We start from the raw sequence: 22335 nt of genomic DNA, 5'->3' as shown, positions 1-22335 counted from the left end.
ATTTTATATTATGCTCATGCAATTTCAGATGGCTATCATTCTTTTTAAAAAAAATAATAGAGCAAAATAGAATTTCGAGTCAAGGAAAGTCAGAGCTACCTTTTGAAAGACTAACATGAATTATTTTGAATGGATTTACTTTACATGTGGAACTGAGAATTCAAAGGTTAAGAGTTTGTCTCATTTTTTTTTTAAGATTTTATTTATTTATTCATGAGAGACACACAGAGAGAGGCAGAGACACAGGCAGAGTGAGAAGCAGGCTCCCTGTGGGGAGCCTGATGTGGGACTTGATCCCAGGACCCTGGGGTCACATCCTGAGCCAAAGGCAGATAGATGCATAACCACTGAGCCACCCAGGTACCCCAAGTTTGTCTCAATTCTTTACTTTTCACTGTATCTCTTCATAAACTCTATTCTCCCGCCATCTTAGATATAGGCTGCACTGTCCCAATAGTGTTCACTTTCATTGCTCTGATATTTAATTCATGCTACTGTTTCCATTTCATATGTTGCATCCCCTCCTCCACTCTTCGAGTCCTACCACCCATCACACTTTGGCAAGGTTTGCCACCTTCTCAGCAACCCTGTCTCCCTCTCTCAGTTATATTTAAGCATTTTTCGGTCATGCTCACCTTGGTGGTGTAACCATTAGAGCATGGCATTCATTTCATTCTCCTTGATTACACAGCAAGTGAAATCCACCCCTATGGTAGAATTTTTATTAAGTGGGGAACACATCTTCGCTGGATTTAGCAAAAAAACAATAAAAAAAACCTCAACAAATGTTTATTCAAATGAAAGTTTTGTATTTAGTAATCACCATGTCAAAGGTGATACTGGATAATGCCTTAACCAGTAAAAGGGAAAATCACATTCCTTGAGTTGCTACTTTATAACAAGCCTGACACTAAATTAATTGCAGGTTCTATGTCACTATTGCCCATAATTCCAATGCAGCCCTAGCAACCCCACAGTGTCCTCAAGGTTGGGCTGGCAGTCACTCAAGTCAGTTTTGCTTTACTCCCTCCTCCCTCAAAACTACACGTATGGGTGATCTAGAGAAAAACCTCTGTGTTAGGTTCTTCAGGTTTCAACACAAAAGATTTACTGAGTTTGCGATCAACTCAGAAACAGAACCATGGACCTCAAGGGTAAATGATTACGTGTCATAAAATGTTTAAGTCAATACTACTCTGTATTTTAGAAAGTCATTCAGATTCAAAAATAGCATTCTCGTTACCTCAGAATGATCTCTATCTCTTAACTACCTTTTATAAATAAACTATTTTTCAAACAGTCCTATGTTAGAAAAATCAAGGACATCACACAGAGTTCTCATATTCCACAGACTCAGGTTCTCCTGATGGTAGTGTCTTGTATTACCTGGTGCGTTTGTCATAATTAGTGAGCCAATAGTGATACATGTTGATTAATTGAAGTCCCGATTATTCAGATCTCAGTAGTTTGTTTTTTTTTTTAATTTTTATTTATTTATGATAGTCACACAGAGAGAGAGAGAGAGAGGCAGAGACACAGGCAGAGGGAGAAGCAGGCTCCATGCACCGGGAGCCTGACGTGGGATTCGATCCCGGGTCTCCAGGATCGTGCCCTGGGCCAAAGGCAGGCGCTAAACCGCTGCGCCACCCAGGGATCCCAGTAGTTTTTACTTAACGTCCTTTTTTCTATTAAAGGATCCCCTCCCGGGCACCACATTAAGTTGAAGTGACAGCCCTTCTTATATCTGCTCTTTGTTATGACAGGTTTTCAGTCTTTTCCTGTTTTTTTGTTTTGTTTTGTTTTGTTTTGTTTTTGATTTTTTTATGACCCTGAGAGCTTCAAGGAGTAATGATCAAGTATTTTGTCCACTGCCCCTCTATTAGGAATTTGTTTTTGACCTGATTAGATTGGGGTTATACATGGCAAGGAGGAAGATAAAAATAAAGGGATCCCTGGGTGGCGCAGCAGTTTGGTGCCTGCCTTTGGCCCAGGGTGCAATCCTCGAGACCCGGGATCGAATCCCACATCGGGCTCCCGGTGCATGGAGCCTGCTTCTCCCTCTGCCTATGTCTCTGCCTCTCTCTCTCTCTCTCTGTGTGACTATCATAAATAAATAAAAATTTAAAAAAAAGGAAAATGAAAATGTCATCTCCATCTCATCATACCAAGGGTACAAACTAGCAACATGATTTATGACTGTTGACCTTCATCATCTGGCTGAAGAAATGTTTGCCATATTTCTTCACAGCAAAGTTGCTGGGTTTTTGTTTTTTGTTTTTTAATCTGGTTTCTGTAATGTTCTCTTTAGAAGGAATCTGCTATGGGTATTCCACACTCAGGAGCTGGGAATTCTGCTTCTCCTCCTGGAGGGTAGAGTTACATGACTTAGAATTCTCCTGCATGGGAGATTTTCTCTGCTCCACAATTTATTAATTTATTCAATTAACTCCTTCTAATCATGTGGACTCACGGATATCTGTTTTACATTTTAGGTTAGAATTTAATAGTATTTTACTCTCAAATTGTTCTAGTATCGACCATTAGGAGACACTCCTAGCTCTTTCTGACATAACCCAATCAGTGTGTTTGTATATGTGGTACATATATGTGTATGTATGTAGGTACATACCTAGTATTTCCTTACCATCGTATTTCCTTACCGTCTGCAACTACAGATGCTCTAGACACATCTTGTATATTTACTATCCCAGCCCTATAATTAGCTGTTGTTCTAGGTGTCATAATCCATTTTATTGGAAAATTGGAAACATCTGGGTACTAGTTGTGCTCACTGCTGCTGATATGTCATTTCTCTCAGACTCCCTCAAGTCACAGGACAAGGAAATCTGTGTATCTCTCCTCACCTGTGTATCCATAAATATTTCTCTATATGTAACCATCTATCGTAGGCTCTACCAGTTCTTACTTACTTCTCCAAGTCAATCTCATTGCCACATGGCTTATTCTAGCCTTCCTCTCCTTGCTCGTCTGTAAATTCACACCCCATCCAACAGTGGGATAGATCCCTGGTTCCCACCACCTGTCCTTCAGAACATTGGATCATTTATTCATTCATTCATTCATTCATTTCCTATTACTGGGCTTTAAGAGTTTTTTGCCTCTTCTGAATATACAAAATATGTGCTTTTAAATTGTAGGAATAAAGCCACCATACATTTAAAATCGTAGTCCAGGGAGATGTGACTACTAGTTCAGAGTCTTGTGTTGGGCTAATAATTCGATCCATTCCCTATTTACATTAGTATTTTTTCAACTGTTTTTATAAAAAATGGTGTTGTTCCCCATATCGTCCCCATTTCCCCTTGTATCATTCCTTCTAAGAGTTTTATATGAGAAAAACCACCATGTAACTAACCAGACAGCATTTCTTCTCTATTTCCCAGGAATAAAAATGTTGTATTCTCTGTTGAGTTTCCTTTACTATTTGTAAAGCCCACTTCATCTCCTGTGTTTACCTCTTTGGGGAATAGAATGTATTATATATCTTCCTAAGGCCTTTTTAAATTCTATTGTTTCTTCAAAATGCAGTAAGATGGATATAGTGCTTCGAGGTTATATATAAATACAAAGACATATATATATGTAAAACCTAAAAATAACAAATAACATATAGAGATTTCATTAGAGCCTCAAAAGGTAAAAATATATATCATATATAGTTTTGGAAAATTCTAAAAACAATATCTGTGGAATCTATCCTATTTTTTTCATAGTTTAATATTTACTTTGCCCCATATGCCAGGCATGTTTCTGAACATTATAGATAAAGCACGAGACAGTATGGAAAGTGTCTAAATCCTCATAGCTCTGTTTTCTAAAGAGAGAGATAATGAGAAAATTACAAAGAAAATGTCAATTAGTAACAAGTGGTATGATAAAAGCAAAAAAGAGTGGTGGCTATTAACCAATACACCCAAATAATTCTGATTTGTAATTACTTTTATAAGTCAATTTATAGACTAAAAATAGATATTTGTTTTAATGTTACAGATTTCTCATCATTTAGCTATATTTATTTATACTAAACCTTAATATGCAAGATGCATCTGGCATATAATTGAACCTCTTCCTTCTGCATAAAAACACGGGGTCCTCATGCAATGCTGTGTGCCAATATCAGTGTTCTTGTTATCATAGTCATAATTTACAGTTTTTCAGAGAGGATTAGAATATTAGAAATCATTAATATATAAATATGTATGCCAGATTTTATTATTTTAGAGTCAAAGCACACAAAGATAAATATTTCTGGGTGCATATGGGATTTGAAATCACATTTTCTCATCTGGAGGCTCTCCTTTTTATAGTCTTTGAAATAGGATGTAATGTCACAATAATTGTATGCATTTATACCTCTAAAAATAATGATTTAGAGTGTCATCTATGGAGCTGTGCAGTACAGCCCTGTGGCTTCTATCAAGAACACTCTTACGGCTGAGTGTGTGCTTGAATGCACTTATAACTGAATCATGTCCCTTGACATAGCCAAATGCATGCATGCGGCCTACCAACGTGCTGCTTTGTCATCCATTACATCAATCACATGAATGCCTGCATGATTTTTTTAAAATAGGGATGAAAACACTTGTAAGGAAAACAGCTACACCTGGATATTCCTAAAGAATAAGTAAAACTATGAACAAGCTGTGTATGTGTGTATAGGGGTGGGAGGCATTTGTGAACAACAAATTAATATTTGAGAAAATCACAACATGGAGAAATACAGTTCAATCACAAAACAAGCATCATCATGACATAACACAAAAAATGTGCTACATAAATTGGAAGGACTGGCATTACAATATCAATGGGGGCTTGGAAGTGAAAGGAGAAATACTCCTTCAGATGCATGTTTCTTTCTAGAACTGGTGATAAAGGCCTAATATTTTCAGGAGGAGCCATTAAAATGCAAGAAAGTTTTATTCACCCCAAGGCGATGCTTCTTGTATTGAAATCAGTAAATGATAAAAATTTTGCCACAGGCCCTGAGCCAGGTTTACAAACAACAACAACAACAATAACAACAAAAACATACTTTTAGGAGGTGATAGGTTGGAACTTAAAATGCTTTGGTAGAAGCTCAGATTTCAAGGGTGATCTGTCATCCTAATATGGAAAGTTGATTGCAAAGCAGTGATAAATTTGTTTTAGGGACTCTCAATCATTTGGTTAGTTTACACTTTGGCTCTAAAATGCTTGAACAGTGGTATATCACTTGCCTAAAAGTAGATATTGGGGGGGAAAAAAGTGCTCCTTTGGATTATACATCCAATTGCTTTAGGTATTTCCATCAGGAAGTGGTAGGTAGAGTAATATTCAAATGTCGTATTTCTGCTGGGGAGATAGTTCCAATGATTAATTATATTCGATATCTTGATAGTCTCAGACTTCTTTTCAAAACCATATATTTACACAATATTTTATAAATATTTAACTACAGTTTTGAGAGGTACATAAGATACAACATTGCCTCATGTTTTATATGTGAGTAAATTGGTCTCAAAGAGGTTAAGAGCCTGGCTTCAGATCAAATATCTAATAAACGAATGCCAGACAGGTTGTCTGTTCCCATCCCCTGTCAGCTTCACAACACAGATGCCAAGTTAAGAGAGGATAGAGGTCCAGGCATTCTCTACCCGGGCAGCATATATTAACTGGACAATATGACTGTGATTTTAATTGAAATATATGTTAACAAAGAGAGTGAGAAAATCATTTTTTTTTTGTTATTGACATTTTAAGGATTTTCCTTTATATGAACCCCTTCTTATACTTGCTTTTATTTTTAAATACAACCAACTACAGTAGAAGGAATGTTAGCTTGGATCTAAAGAGAACTCTGGCTGGGCTAATAACATGCTAAATATGCTTCAGACATTTCTCAATTGATTTAACTTCAAGTAAATAGGTTTAGAAAAAGATGTGCTCCCAGATACACTCTAGCTATTAAGTGATGTGATTCAAAAATAGAGGAATTATCCACTTACATAAATCTTTTAAACTACAAACCCAAGATGTTAAGGTAGATTCTGTAACTCACTATTAATTTTTTTTAAATTCAGAAAGATTTCACTATCCCAGTCTTCCACATTCTTGAGGGTGCTACAAAGCTTGAACATTGTGTTTTACAGAAATGCATCCATGATACGAATGCGGATGATAGAAACATGTTAGGGCTACAGCAGGCACGATGGCCAGAGTGCTTTGACTGATTTTCCTTTCTCAGGTGCATTTCCATGCAAAACCATGCTCAGAACCCTGCTTGGTCTGTTCACTTGACTGAGAAGGGAGCACAGCAAAGGTTGTGGCTTAACTTCACGGTTTCCCATAGTGGCAGTTTCAATGGTAGAGGTGGCTGAAACAGGACAAATTACTCAATCGTTTGCCTTCCCAACTCTTGTTTAAAATTCTCTGGACAACAGCAGTACTGCTTACTGTGTGCATGAGAAATGAAGTACATTCTGTGTGGGACCGGATGGCAGAGGAGGGAGGAGAAGACGCTGGGATCACCGTGCTGCCTAAGGCAGGTCACACACCCTACCCGGGGCCTTGACTTCCAGATCTCAAACCTGCAAACATCTGTGCAAGCCAAGGATCAGTGAAGCACAGACTTTTAAGTGGGGAAAGTCCTCATTAAATCAAAGTAAGGTAAATATTCAATTAAAAGCTCCTACATGTTCTGACTTTTTAAGAAAAAGTCCTGAAGACTTGAGACTAAGAAAAAATGTTAGTCAAAGACTGAATCTGTAAACAGAAAAAGATCATTTTTCCTAATCACTTATATAATCTCAATATCCTTTTTACTTGGTAAATCTCTTTCGTGGCACTCTCCCTAACAAGTGTTCTTCAGAAATCCTTTTTAGAAAATTCAGTGGTTTTTGTCTCTCACACTCTCATGCTAGATTCGTCAAAACATGTTTTGTAGGTATTAGGAAGAGCTCCAAAACTCACACGGACTTTTTTATTTAACGAGAGATCCATTTGATTTTCTCCTGCCCCTTAAAGAGATGTATTCCAGCACTCTTTCATGCTGACCAAAAGTCAAGCCAGGCTTATTTTTATGAATTAAAAAAAAAAAAAAAAAAAGTCCTTTTACAAAAGAGCAAACCATCAAATCAGTGAACTATTCTAGCTCACATGAGCATGGTTTGAGTCACTGTGCTACTTGCATTCTTGGAAAGTGTGAAAAGCTATACTGGGCAGAAGGAATTCTGGAAGGAAAAGGAAAAAAAAAAAAAAAAAGGAAAGCAATTCCAGCAAATGGAAGTCAAGGGTACTAGATCTTTTCCAGATAACAAGGATTTACAGAAAATATACATTTTGAAAAATTCATGTTCCTTAGATATACGAGACCTAATTGGCATGAGACCTGAGGACAAAATGACTGCTTTAAATATCTGTCCCCCAAGAAATGAAAGTTATTTATTCTTTCAAGAAATGAAAGTCATTTCCGTCTTAAGATATAGTGGCTTTAATGATTTCTCTAGGTCCATATTTTAGTGATATTCCTATAATGTTACATCTATTAGTCATATATTTAGAGGCAACTCATGTAGCTTTATATAAGATAACAACAAATGGTATTTTATAATGAAAGCACCTTGTGACAAACACGAAATGTATAAACAAAAAGTTTGCTGTAGCCATATGTGTGTGTATGCATGTGTGTGTATAAATGCATATAGGATTTTCATTTTGTTCTTTATTAATGGGAAAAAATGATCACCTATTTGTCAAAGACAGGTCCAAAATTTACTTGAAAAAATTTAATTATTGAGGTCTTTAGGATTTATTATAGGCTTATTGCAGTGGGGCAAAACCAAGTGTGCTGGATCACACTTGTTTTAATGATATGGGAATAGGAGGGAAAATGTCCTATTCAAAAATTTACTCTTTCCCAGACATAATCAGTGTCAGCAAACAATAATAAAATTTCATGCAAAACCATATTTTCAGTTCACTTTTATAACTCTCTAGTGTTGTTCTGCCTTTCAATAATGGGTAATTGGAAAAGGCACTATGCATTTTACAAATGTTTTCCCTTGGATTTCCAAAAAGGTGACTTTTTCAAAAAATAAAAGCCAAAGCATTTCTAAGTCAGAGAAATCTCACATAATTAAAGGCTCTAGCTGCATGCATTTTTAATACTACACACAACATAGTAATTGACGTATGTGATTCTGGATCACACTTCAGATTTTAAATTATTTTAGTCTGCTGAAATGTGTTTAAGTGCACTAACCAGATATACTTTCAGTAATTCGGCTTTTAATGACTATCCTTCACTTCAGAACTACCTTTGATGTTAAAATAGTCTAAGAAATAATGTAATTTCCCCACATGCTGGTTGGGCTATAGTCAGATGTTTCTTAAATATTTCATGTAAGAACTCTCCCTGACCCCTACCACTGTGAAAATGTGAGGAGATTTTACTTACAATAATTTTATATCTTGTAGTTCACTAAATTAACTGGAATGATCAGGACCTCAACCAAAATTGATTGCTGAACCAAAAATAAGATCAAAGCAATAAATCAAAAGGATATAGCAGATGGAAAAATACAAATTACAAGAATAAGTTCAGAATAATTAATATTTGCAAAATTGCACTGCAAAAGACCTTAGAAGGTGTAAAGCTCATAGCACATTAAAATCTAAAATTTTAAATAGGCCTCTGAACCTGGAAAAGGCTACTAATTCCTACTTATTTACTGTAAAGTCAACAGGCATGATATCACAGAGCTTTAGTAGTCATTATACTCATTTCTCTGCTTTGTTTCATGAGTTCCTTCAACTTTTTGCTACCAGATTATTCAGAAATATAATAGTATTCAAAAGATTTCAATCACCTTTCATATGTATCAGCCAAGGTCATAGTTTCTATACTCTTCTCCCTAAACTGTTCAGAAAAAATATAAAGATGTATGCAAGAACGTTATAGAAGACATTATTTAAAAAATTAAATTCAATAAGCATCCATTGAGCTGCCATTCTCAAGGAATAGTCAAATTTGAGGGGTTTGTTAAGAGATGAAACCAAGTCCATCATCTATAGGGATTTTCAATCTACTACCTCATAACATTATAAGGACATACAAAGATGCAGTATGTGAAGAACAAGATAAATGCCAAAAAGAAAATAAATATTATCATGGAGAGTTTAAAGAGGCTGGATTTTACATTGCTGAGACAGTAAGAAAGTATTTCATATAGTGGCAGCTTATGATGTGGACTTTAAAGATAGGAGAAGGAGCATTTTTGGCTAGACAATGTGTTGATAAGGCATGGAATCACAAAATCTGGAGCAGAGCCAGAGATCAACAAGCAGTTCAGCCTGACAGTGACCCAGCTGATGCTTGGAGAAAGAGTAGCAATTAAAAGTGGAGAGGTAGTTGTATGAGGTTTTGTTGCACAACCATGACCTTCATAATTCAAGGCCTGTGGTTCTTCTGACTGAATCACATCACCTCTCCGTGGTAGTATATACAGAAATGAGACCAGGGGAAATGATAACAAAGAAATGTGAGCAATAGATTTTTTTTCAATATGAATAATGGGAGGGAGAGAGAAAAAGAAAAAAAAAAATAGGATTACGTTAGGTCCTAAAAGTATTTCCCAGTATGAATAATTAAGATGAAACAATAAAAGCTTAGGACAGTTTTAGACTCCAGCCCCACTAAAATGACAGATAAAAACCATACTTTGATCATAGGGAAGTTAGGTTGTCAAGTACATCCATTATATATTTGGAGGATTAAATGGGATTTTTTTAAAAATTATTTTCAATTTGTTAAAGAAATAATTGGAAACCAATGCTGAATATAAAATGAAACAAATATAACCCCTAAAACCAAGAATAAAAACCAAAACTGAACATGTGTAACATGCCAGAAACTACCTTAAATTATTGTGTAGTAACTCAATGAGAGATCATTATAATCTTATGATGATATTACTTTAATGATAATAATTATTTCCTTTTAGCATGTGTAGGAAATGAGGCTAAATGCATTAAAGTACTCCACTGAGGAGGGCATTTGACGGGATGAGCACTGGGTACATGTTGGCATTCTATATGTTGGCAAATCAAACTTCAATAAAACACATAAAAAAAATAAAGTACTAGTCTAAGTTAGCACAGTTAATATTTTTACAACATTGTGGTTAAGACTTCAAGCTGTCAGGCACCTGGGTGGCTCAATGGTTGAGCATCTGGCTTTGGCTCAGGGCATGATCCCTGGGTCCTGGGATCAAGTCCTGCATGGTGCTCCCCGTGGGGAGACTGCTTCTCCTCTGCCTATGTCTCTGCTTCTCTCTCTGTGTCTCTCATGAATAAATAAATAAAATCCTAAAAATAAAGACTTCAAGCTGTCTTTTCAACCACACTACATGAAGAGAATGTACGTGGTATCTTGGAAAGAAAAGCAGGAAAGAAATCAGAGGGAAGAAGTTCTACACATATCAAAGAATCTCTAACAAGAGTCAAGATTGCAGAACAATGAGAACTAATGAACTGAACTAATGGTAATTGTAAGGAAATGCAAGAATCAGAAAATACTTTGGATGATAAATGATATGAGCATTACCAATCAATAAAACAGTGGGGACAAGAAGAAAGATGCAAAACTTATTTGGGTTAAAATTGTGAGATTATCAAGTGAATGGTCATTTATGTTAATAGAAAAGTTCATGAAAATAAAAAGGAAGACATCAGGAGATATTTGGATGGTTATGACCTTTTAAAATTGTAGGTTCCAAATAAGAGAGGACTTTTCTAATTTCTCCCCAGGCAAAATTTTAGTTGTTAGTTTTAAAAAGTGATAGTTGGTCATTAAATATGGATATTAAAAGAATGGAAATTGGCATGCAGAAAGTTCATTGGTTTGTTGTCTCAGACTAAAAATGTGTTGAGAATTCATATGGATTCCTAAGAGACCCTAAATAGCCCAATCTTAATGAAGAGGAAAAAGCTGGAGGACTCACATCTTCTGACTTCAAACTCGCTATCAAGCTACAGTATTCAAAAGGGTACAGTATGACATAGAGACAGACATATAGAGCAATGAAATAAAGAGCCCCAAAATATACTCTTGCATTTATAATCAAATGATTTTCAACAAGGGTGCCAAACAAATTAACTAGGTGAAGGACAGTTTTTCCAATAACTGGTGTTGAGAAAAAAATAGATATCCACATGAAAAAGAATGAAGTTAGACCCTTACATTTTACTGTATACAAACATTAACTTAGAATGGATCAAAGACCCAAATGTAAACACTAAAACCATTAAAACTCTTAGAAGAAGATATAGGAGGAAATTTTCATGACATTGATTTTGTCAATGATCTATTCAATATGACAGCAAAAGCACAGACAATAAAGAAAAAACATAGATTGAAGTACATCAAAATTTAAAACTTTTGTGCATCAAAGGACACTGTCAAGACAGTGAAAGAGGAACTGAAGAATAGGAAAAAATATCTGCAAATCCTCTATCTGGTAAGAAATTTATATCCAGAATATACAAACAATTACTACAAATCAACAACAACAAAACTCAATTTTAAAGAGGTCAGAGATTTAAATGGACATTTCTCAATGAAGATGAAGATATGCAGATGGCAAATAAGGGCATGAGATGATACTCAACACCACTAGTCATCGGGGAAACGCAAACCAATAGGACAATGATATACCCATTACGGTCTATCAACTGAACAAAATGTGTTAGCCTCGATGCAGAGAAATTAGAATCTATTATGCTTTGCTGGTGGGGATATAAGATCTTATAGCCACTGGAAAACAGTATGGCAGTTCCTTAAAAAATTAAACATAGAATTACCATATGATCACATAATGCCACCTCTAGAGATATATCCAAAAGGATTGAAAGCAGAGAAAAATATATTCATATACCAATAGCATCAGTATTTGAAAATACCAAAGAGTGCAAGCAACCTAAATATCCATCAATAGATATATGTTTAAGGAAAATGTTGCTTCTACATACAATGGAATATGACAGCTTTAAAAAGGAAGGAAACTCTTGCTTATGTTGTACCAACAGGTGAATCTTGAAAATATCATGCTAAGTGAAATAAGCCTGACATAAAAATACTGCATAATTGTACAAATATGAGGACTGCTCACACATTTAAGTTTCTAGAGACAGACTAGTGCCTAGAGGGACTGGGGACAGAGGGGGATGCATGGGTATTGTTTAATGAGTACAGTTTCATTTCGGCATGATGAAAAACTTCTACAGATGGACTGTGGTGATGTTTCTGCAATAATGTGAATATATTTAATGCTACTGAATTGCATGTGTAAAAATGGTTAAAATGGAAAATTTTATGTTATGTAGTTTTACCATAATAAAACGAGAAGATTAAAAAAAAACAAAAAACAAAACCCTGTTGAGGAATGAAAGAAGTATGCTTGGCAGAAGAAAAAAATCAGAATCTTCTTTATAGGGTACACTAAGTACATTATTTCTTTTCTCAAAAAATCCCTAAAGTTGCATTATAAATAAATGGAATTTTACTGCTATTTTAATAAGGCTAGGATGATTTAAATTGGTAAGCCCAAATCACTTTATTATAGCAAGCACTAAAACAACATTTAATTATCTGTAGTTAATAGCCCGATCTAATGGATTAAGCTATTATGCTCGCAGTTCCCAGAGGTAGATGGAAAACTATACTGGTCAGTAAGTTTCAGGATTAGTAGACAGAATAAGGGTGCAGTGTATGGATTGCCTGCGTGTGTCTGAAATATATGCAATCCCCAATGTTGTACTCATTTGCAAGTGATAAAGCAAAAACCTAAACAATCGCTAAAACTGAGATAAAATCGGAACAAGTTTTCTCAAGACTAGTGGACATGCTGGTATTTCAGATAAAAACTAGAAACTCAACACCAAAGAAACAAACAATCCAACCATGAAATGGGCAAAAGACATGAACAGAAATCTCACAGAGGAAGACAGAGACATGACCAACATGCACATGAGAAAATGCTCCGCATCACTTGCCATCAGGGAAATACAAATCAAAACCACCATGAGATACCACCTCACACCAGTGAGAATGGGGAACATTAACAAGGCAGGAAACCACAAATGTTGGAGAGGATGCGGAGAAAAGGGAACCCTCTTACACTGTTGGTGGGAATGTGACCTGGTGCAGCCACTCTGGAAAACTGTGTGGAGGTTCCTCAAAGAGTTAAAAATAGACCTGCCCTACGACCCAGCAATTGCACTGTTGGGGATTTACTCCAAAGATACAGATGCAATGAAACGCCAAGACACCTGCACCCCGATGTTTATAGCAGCAGTGGCCACAATAGCCAAGCTGTGGAAGGAGCCTCGGTGTCCATCGAAAGATGATGGATAAAGAAGCTGTGGTTTATGTATACAATGGAATATTACTCAGCCATTAGAAATGACAAATATCCACCATTTGCTTCAACCTGGATGGAACTGGAGGGTATTATGCTGAGTGAAATAAGTCAATCGGAGAAGGACAAACATTATATGTTCTCATTTATTTGGGGAATATAAAGAATAGTGAAAGGGAATAGAAGGCAAGGGAGAAGAAATGGGTAGGAAATATCAGAAAGGGAGACTGAACATAAAGACTCCTAACTCTGGGAAATGAACTAGGGGTGATGGAAGGGGAGGAGGGCAGGGGGTGGGAGTGACTGGGTGACTTGCACTGAGGGGGGCACTTGACGGGATGAGCACTGGGTGTTATTCTGTATGTTGGCAAATTGATCACCAATAAAAAATTTATTATTAAAAAAAAGTGAAAACCTTAGAGAAGTTCAGGTCATGGTGTGGTGCTGATTCATCTGACTCAGAAAGCTTTAAATTGAAAGTGATGAATTGGGCCTATGTGAGGAAAAGCACATTCTAGATTCACTCTTAGTTTAGAAATATAGGGAATAGACATTCTATTTTCAGTAACATATGTTCACCTGCAAAATGGGCTAATCTTATGAAGTTCTTCCTAAATGGGCTCAATAGTGCTTACCTGTACAACCTTGCTTTGTCTAGTCTGCAAATATTTATTTGAAAACAATAAATGGCAACAGCCAAAAATTACATTTAGTCCTTTTCAATCATGTAGACAAAGAGAAATGCCAGCAATGAAGCAGCAGAAGCACATAGTTCTTCTATAAGAACATACAACACTGACTTGCCCACATGTGGAAAGTCATTTTAGAGCAACTGCTTCTTATCTGGATGATGATAACCCATTTATTTATTAAGAGCAACAAGACTTCTAAAGAGAACATGGGACTTTGTAGGGTTCACAAAATCATGGTAGAACTTGGGGAAATGAAATCCTTCATTAAGTGGCCTATTAATGTTATGTTTTATTTTATGTTTGTATTAATAATATGATGTTTGCATTATAAAATGAAACCATTCAGGAAAAAAGTAGTAAAACAGAGTGAATTTACCCCTCCTCTCTGAAGAATGAAGTTGAATATTGCCAATTGATGGAAAGAAGTAAACTCTTAAATGAGACCTGTTCACCTTTCTGCTTTCACACCCCAGGAAGGAACCTTGGCCTAATCATAGATTGGTCTCAAAAGAAAAAAAAAAAAAAATCGAAGTAGTATTGGGGCTCCTGGGTGGCTCAGTTGGTTAAGCATCGGCCTTTGGCTCAGGTCATGATCCCAGAGTCCTGGGATCCAAGCCTGCTCCAGCTTCCTGCTCAGTGGGGAGTCTGCTTCTCCCTCTCCCTCTGCCCCACCCTCAACCATGCTCTCTCTCTAATAATTTTTTTAAGTCATAGTAGTATTAAAAACCAGTCCAAGTTTCTCTTTACATTACAAATATAAATGTTTTTAACTAATGGAAAATTAAAGTGAATTATATGGCAAAGGAAAGTTAACCTCCACTATATAGTTGATTTTATAACGAATAACTTTATAAGTGTGGCTAATGTTCCTGACAAGAAAGGAAAGGCATGTGCAGAGAACCTTGAAAAAAAGTAGTGCAGGCGACCACTTGATCATGCTGCATGTGTATAGTTCCACCAAGCAACAGACAAGCTATTATAACTTTATTGTTTCAGGATATAAGCCTATTATACTCTGCAAATGAAGACACTGACATTTTGCTGTACTGGTTGAAATGATTAACAGTTCACAGAGAACAGCACCAACTGTGCCAAATTAAATATATTAAAATTTGAAGGTTTTACATTCGATATGCCCTCCACTGTAAATGCACATACAGTAGAGTTTAAATGGCCTCAGTGGCTCCGTTAATAATGTAGTGACATGTCAGTTTTGGAGATGCAATTTAAGTCTTTGCTATTTTGTAATAAAACATGGCAGGGTATGTTTTTCTAAACCATTAATAAGTATGTCAAATGTTGGTGAAACAGTGAAGCTGGATATGTTTAGAAGCCTATTCATATATATATATGTTCATATTTTATATAAAGAACATATATATTCATGTATATATAGAAGCCTTGTGTGTGTGAGTGTGTGTGTGTGTGTGTGTGTGTGTGTGTGATGACTCATGCTCTGGCATGACAGACTTAGGAAACAATATTCACAATCCCTAGATATGTAATATATTTTTTAATCTATCTTGAGTCCTGATAGCTTTTTTCCAGTCTTTTTATATATATATATTTTAAGATTTTATGTATTTATTCATGAGAGAGAGAGAGAGGCAGAGACACAGGCAGATGGAGAAGCAGGCTCCATGCAGGGAGCCCAAGGAGGGACTCAATCCCAGGACTCCAGGATCACCCGCCGGGCCGAAGGCAGGCACTAAATTGCTAAGCCACCCAGGGATCCCCCTTTTTCCAGTATTTTTAGTTCAAAGTTCCCTTTTATTTAGTTACACATTTCCTTTAAGATATTCATCTCATTTTATATGAATGCAGATTCCAGTGAATAAGTTATTTTACCTTTTTTACTTCATTCTCTTCATATGTCAACTATCAATATTCATACCAAACCCACAGATTTGTAGTGAGGATTAAGTCAATGTAATATTCAAAAGCATTTATTGCAATGTCTAGTGTACAGGGAGGATACAGAACTTGTTAAATAATAACAGTAATGATGATCATTATCTCTATCTCACATTTATATTGCAATATTCATCTGGTATTTAGATAAAATTACCTTGGAGAATTGGGAGCATTCTCTAGACTATGGAAAATGTACAGTGACCTGCCCCCTGCTTCTGGTGCCCCAGTAACATTTAAGCTTGATTAATATTTACCTCTCATATATATGTAGGTACATAAAAGAAGTTATCAATATTTTAACATTTAAGAGAGATTGTATTATTTTACTTCAATTTTTATGTGTGATATATTTTAACGTTGTTTTTTTGGAAAACATTATAGAACGGAATTTTGATAGATTTCACTGTAAAAGATAAAAATAAATTCCTTCAAAGATGTGAGCTGATTCTGGGTCTTTTATGACTCCTGTATTTCCTAGCCATAATCAGTAGCATAAAGAAAAATAAGGAATATATATTGTTCATAAAGCTTAATTTCTGAATCAGATTTTTAAAATACAAATATTAATTTTAAATTAAACTTTAGTAATTTTATACATACAATACCTTGTTTAGACAAATGTGAATTTTTCTTTACAAAGATACTTGAGTTGCTAGAAATCTTGCCAAAAGAATCATCTCATCCCCTTTAGGTTGCTTCATGACTCATAATTTGATGTACTATAGGCAGGAATTATTGACAGGAGGTGCTACACTGATGTTACACGTTTTTCCAGGAACACCGATACCCATGATGAAAGCTGAAGATCTGAAAGATCAGCCCTGGACAATCCACCCATGAGATCCAGCTTAGTGATCATACATATCTTAACTATAAGCTAATTTTATTTTAGGAAAAACAAAATATGATGAGAGGTGCATTGTTACCACCTGTAAGAATTTATTCACATAAAAATAATGTGGAGGTAGTAATGAAAATTAGAACAAAATAGAGATGATAAAATTTATTATTTGAAAGTTAAATTTTAATTGCTAACCTGATAAGTTCTATTGCCAAATAATAAACCTGTGTTTTCTGCATTAGACTCAATTTCACCCTTGCTTCCCTCACTGAAAATCAGACAATTATAAATTATTACATCTGCTTAGTTGTTCCAGATATTACCAGGCAAAAATCTGGAGAGTAATATCTGTCATACATTTTTATTCATTAATCCATTATGCTTTAAGCAGAAAACACGAATACATTTCATTCTACCACTTAACAAATCCACCACTTAAACCTCATACAAAAGAGGCAGGAATAAGAAAAGTTTTGACAGTCTTTAAAAATGTCATCAAAATTATCAGATTTAGTTTAAGTTAACATTATCATTTTTTAAATATTATACAGTTTAGAAAATCTTTTCATTGGATACTACAAATACTCCTAAATCCATCTTAAAACCAGATGAAATAAAATTTGAAAATATTGTCTGGGAAAACTATAGTCACTCTTTCCCAAAGTGGAAGAGGTCACTTACCTTGACATTCATGTCCTCAGTAGAAGCAGACCCAGAGCCTCCCTCAATAACCAGGTCTCTCAAAGGAAGCCCATCTGCTGTTAGGTCTATAGGACATCACCATCCTCAGGTGAAGCAAGAACCAAATTCTCTCTATAAGAAATTATCTCCAAAAAAAAAAAAAAAAATCATCTTCAGATTAAATCTCTGATTTGATCAAGTTCATATCAAGCAGTATTTTTATCCAGCAAGGCAATTATTCAACACAGAAGGAGAAATCAATGCACTTTCTGACACACTAAGACTGATTTCTTACCACCAGAAACCCAACTTTACCAAAGAAGCCTATAAAGGTATAACTTCAGAAAGAAGAAAAATTGATAATCCAAAAGACACTGGGATATAAGAGGGAAAGGTTCACAAACAACCGGTGAACAGGCTGTTGGCCTGCGCCGCGCCCGGAGCTGCAGCCAGACCGACTGCCCCTTCCCCGCCCGGGCACCTGCCACCTGCTGCCGCCCAGACCAGCATGGACAGCCTGGGCCACCCCTACATCGTGACCGTGGGCCGCGTGGCAGGCGACAGGGAGTCCTATGATGTGTGCAAGGAACTCTTTGACCCCATCCTCGAGGACTGGCCCAGCGGCCACAAGCCCAACGACGAGCACAAGGCCGGACGCCCGCAGCATCTGGCACAGCGACAATAAGACCTTCCTGATGTGGATCAATGAGGAAGACCACCTGTGGGTCATCTCCATGCAGAAAGGGGGGCAACACGAAGGAGGTGTTCCCTCGGTTCTGCAAAGGCCTCACCCAGATGGAAACACTTTTCAAGTCAAAGAATTACGAATTCATGTGGACCCCTCACCTGGGCCACGTCCTCACCTGCCCATCCTACCTGGGCACAGGCCTGCAGGCAGGTGTGCACATCAAGCCGCCCCACCTGGGCAAGCATGAGAAGTTCCCGGAGGTGCTCAAGCGGCTGCGGCTTCAGAAACGAGGCACAGGTGGTGTGGACACAGCTGCTGTGGGGGGCCTCTTTGATGTCTTCAATGCAGACCGCCTGGGCTTCTCAGAGGTGGAGCTGGTACAGATGCTGGTGGATGGCGTGAAGCTGCTCATGGAGACGGACCAGCGGCTGGAGCAGGGCCAGGCCATCGATGACCTCGTGCCTGCCCAGAAGTGAGGCCCCAGCCCGCACCTGCCACCACCACCAGCCCCGCTGCTTCCTAACTTATTGCCCGGGCAGTGCCCACCATGCACCCCTCTGATGTTCGCTACTTGGCGGCTGAGCCCTTAGCCTCGCTGTAGAGACTTCTGTCGCCCTTGGTAGAGTTTATTTTTGTGATGGCTAAGATGCTGCTGATGATGAAATAAACTAGGGTTTCGGCCTGCAAAAAAAAACAACTGGTGAACACATAGGTCAAACTAAAATATTTTCTACCACAATAACAAACGTTATATTATACAGAATTAAGAAAAAGACATCTTTAAAACACAAGTTCACAACAGCCTAGGTCCAAGCATTGGTCCTGAGTATTTCATGCAAAATGGGCTGCAGAATTAAAATAAATTCAAGTAGAAAAAAAAAAAATAGTCATGATATATCCCGCAATGCAAGTAAAAGTTAAAACACCTGTCTTAGAAACAAACAAACAAGACTGTCCCTTGAGACACACCTAACTTTCACAGATGTGTTTTCTTCATTTCATATTCTCGAGAGTAAACTATACAGAATAGATTTTTCTTTTCATCCGCTCATTGCCGTTCATCAGTCTTGCTTCCCACCTTTCAGCGACCCTCACACTCTTCCCACAGATTGAGGAGAATGTTTCTCATGATGCCCTTTTCTACCTTTATGAATTACTTTTCTCTGCAAAGAAGATCATAGGTCCTACAAACACAATGTCTCATTCCAGCTGGAGCAGACCCTGCAGTGAAGTATCAGTTTTATCTTCCAGGTCAGCAGGATAAATATGAATAGAACAAGCTGTGTATTGTCTGCACAATATTGCTAGCTAGCTTTGCATTGCCAAAATTATTCTATCCAAAATAGCTTTCTTGGATGTCTTTGTCTTATCGCCAGTTACTGAATATTCCACACCAAAATTGAAAATGGCATAATTAAAAATGATTTAACGACAGAAAACACTCTATATACATATTTACATGGGTTAAATAGTATTGCAAATCACAAAACAATCCCTCATTACTTTCATCTGTAGCATAAGTTTAAAAAAGGGGGGGTTGGTCCTCCTCCCCATTGTTTTCTTTGTAGCCTCACATTGTAATTATTTGGATAAAAACAGAATCCAAGATGTAAATAAGTTTGTCAATTACACGTGCATAATTTTAAATTACCAGTAAGATTCCTGAGTAAAACAGTATTCACATGGCTTTATTTATCTTTTTTTTTTTCCAAATATTATGAAGGTTTGGGACATGAGGAAATAATTATTTAAATTCTTCTGGGAATCAGAATTGGTAGCTTATAAGTTTTAACTCAGTCCACAATCAACAACAACAACAACAAAAAATGTAGCTTAACCAAGTAAATGCTGAGCCTACAAAGGTAATGATTTTCAAAGCAGCTAGGAAAACCAGTCATTGGAATGAAGATTAAGAATTTTTTCCCTGGAGAGGGTCCCTGGTGTGCTATGATCAAATCACTCCCTGCCGCATTTGCACAACTCAGGAAGCACTACTGCCTCCTGAAGCCTAGGAGAGAAGGGACTCCAAGGACTTCACCCTGTGTGATTTGTGTTGCCCAGAGGTCAGAAGGTGAATCAGGAAGTTAAAGGGCAAAAAGGATGTATGGTGAAAACTCCGTGGCCATGGACTTAGCCTAGAACTTGTTGAGGTAAATACTAGGTGAGTGTTTCTCATAGACTAGATATTTTATCACGTAGGAGGAGAAAGAGTCAGTTGGGAGTCAACGTGACTTCTGTTTAAGAGTATTATCGGGGTACATGATAAGAATTAAGAATAGGGACGCCCGGGTGGCTCAGCGGTTTAACGCCGCCTTTAGCCCAGGGCATGATCCTGGAGACCCCGGATCAAGTCCCACATCAGGCTCCCTGCATGGAGCCTGTTTCTCCCTCTGCCCCTGTCTTAGCCTGTCTCTCTCTGTGTCTCTCATGAATAAATAAATAAAATCTTAAAAAAAAAAAAAAAAAAAAAGAATAAAAGTCTTTCTGCAGTGGGGGAGGAGCTCCTAAAAAACCCAGAATCTAACAGGGAGTAAGACTCAGGGGAGGGGTACCCGTTGCCCATATGGGGGTAGAGAGTCCAAGCAGGGGATCCCCAGAGACAGCAGGAGAACTTCGACTACACTACTAACTAGTGAAAACCAGCTAGAACAATCTGCCAGACGTAGAGAACACAAAGTCATCTCACAGCAGTGCCAGTTCAAGGAAGAATGTTGTCTAATACTCTCCCCCTTCCCTCTCCCTCTCTGTTGTCCACCTTAGGAGGTTTCGGGACAAAGTGAATGGAAAAGAGAACAGTGCCTGGCTATTCCTAGTCCCAGGCAATAGGCAATCTACCCGGAGCAATCCGGTATGTCACAATGGAGATTTAAATCAAATTCATAGTTATGATAATTATCAAGGACTGGGCTTTAATGATCAATTTCAATTTCAATCTCATATTCCATTTTGCGATTTAAAGTTAACCACAAGGCACCTCAAAGGTACAAAGAAGAATCACAGAACCCACCTAAATTTTTACTTAGCGGCAAAAGAATCCCTCCTCTCATTTAATAATGTTATAGGGATAGTAGGGGCAAGTAATAAACAGGGATATTAAAAAAAATCTTACAAGTCATGTCTGATTAGCATTTGGATGCCATTTGTATAAATGAATCATCTTTTCTTCCAAAGAAGGATAGGATGTATTTCAAACATTAGATCAACTTAGATTGAAACTGAAATGGGAAGGAAAACACTCATAGTTTTCTTTTCTTTCTCTCTTTTTTTATTTTTATTTTTTTTATGGTGCCCTCTCAGTATCACCATCTGGCATTTTTCCTGTGACAATTACTGGAGAAACAAGTGGCTCTTATCCCAGCAGTCAATGAAACACACAATAGATATTTAGAAGAAAGAGAATCGCCAATCACATGCAACACAGATGTCAGAAATGTAAAAGGGTTGGATAGAGTCTTCTTTTTTCTCAAAGTTTCACAAGGCAAACAACATATTTTGATCACCACCTACTTTTGAATACAGTGATTAATCTAAAGCAGATCTCTATGCCTCGGTGCTATTGACCTTCGGGGCTAGATAATACTTTGTGGTAGGGGCCACGTGCATTGTAGGACGGTTAGCAGTACCCCTGGCCTTTATCCATTACATTCTGGCACCTCTGTCTTGTTGCAACAACTGAAAATATCTCCAGACATTGTCAAATATCTCCCAGGCAGTGGAAGTATCCCGCTCCCCCACTGGTGAGTGAGAACCATTGGTGTAAAAACCAGCTTGCATGCACAAATTTTGGGTTGTAACCTATTTCTAACATACTTTATTATCACTAAACATTGAAAAATATCCATAGTACTCAAACACAAAATGCTATCTCTTCATAAATCCCAATTGGTAAGAATGGATATATTAGAACAGTGTTGAAAATTAGCAAATTTTGTTCCCCCAAATCTACCAGAACTCTTTGAAGGCACAAGTCTTTCTGCTACTATTAAAAATGTGTCATGAGGAATCCCTGGATGGCGCAGAGGTTTAGCGCCTGCCTTTGGCCCAAGTCGCGATCCTGGAGACCCGGGATCGAATCCCACTCGGGCTCCCGGTGCATGGAGC

The 22335-nt window shown here is 37.2% G+C and overlaps 1 pseudogene; it reads left to right on the top strand.

Moving 5' to 3' along the window:
• The first annotated feature begins 18121 nt into the window (after positions 1-18121).
• On the top strand, positions 18122-18925 carry LOC119874612 (annotated as a pseudogene).
• Positions 18926-22335: the final 3410 nt, after the last annotated feature.

Source organism: Canis lupus, chromosome 16 (assembly GCF_011100685.1).
Source record: "Canis lupus familiaris isolate Mischka breed German Shepherd chromosome 16, alternate assembly UU_Cfam_GSD_1.0, whole genome shotgun sequence".
NCBI classification, from domain to species: domain Eukaryota; kingdom Metazoa; phylum Chordata; class Mammalia; order Carnivora; family Canidae; genus Canis; species Canis lupus.
The sequence above is the reverse complement of the archived record's forward strand: the minus strand, read 5'-3'. Positions and strand labels throughout refer to the sequence as shown.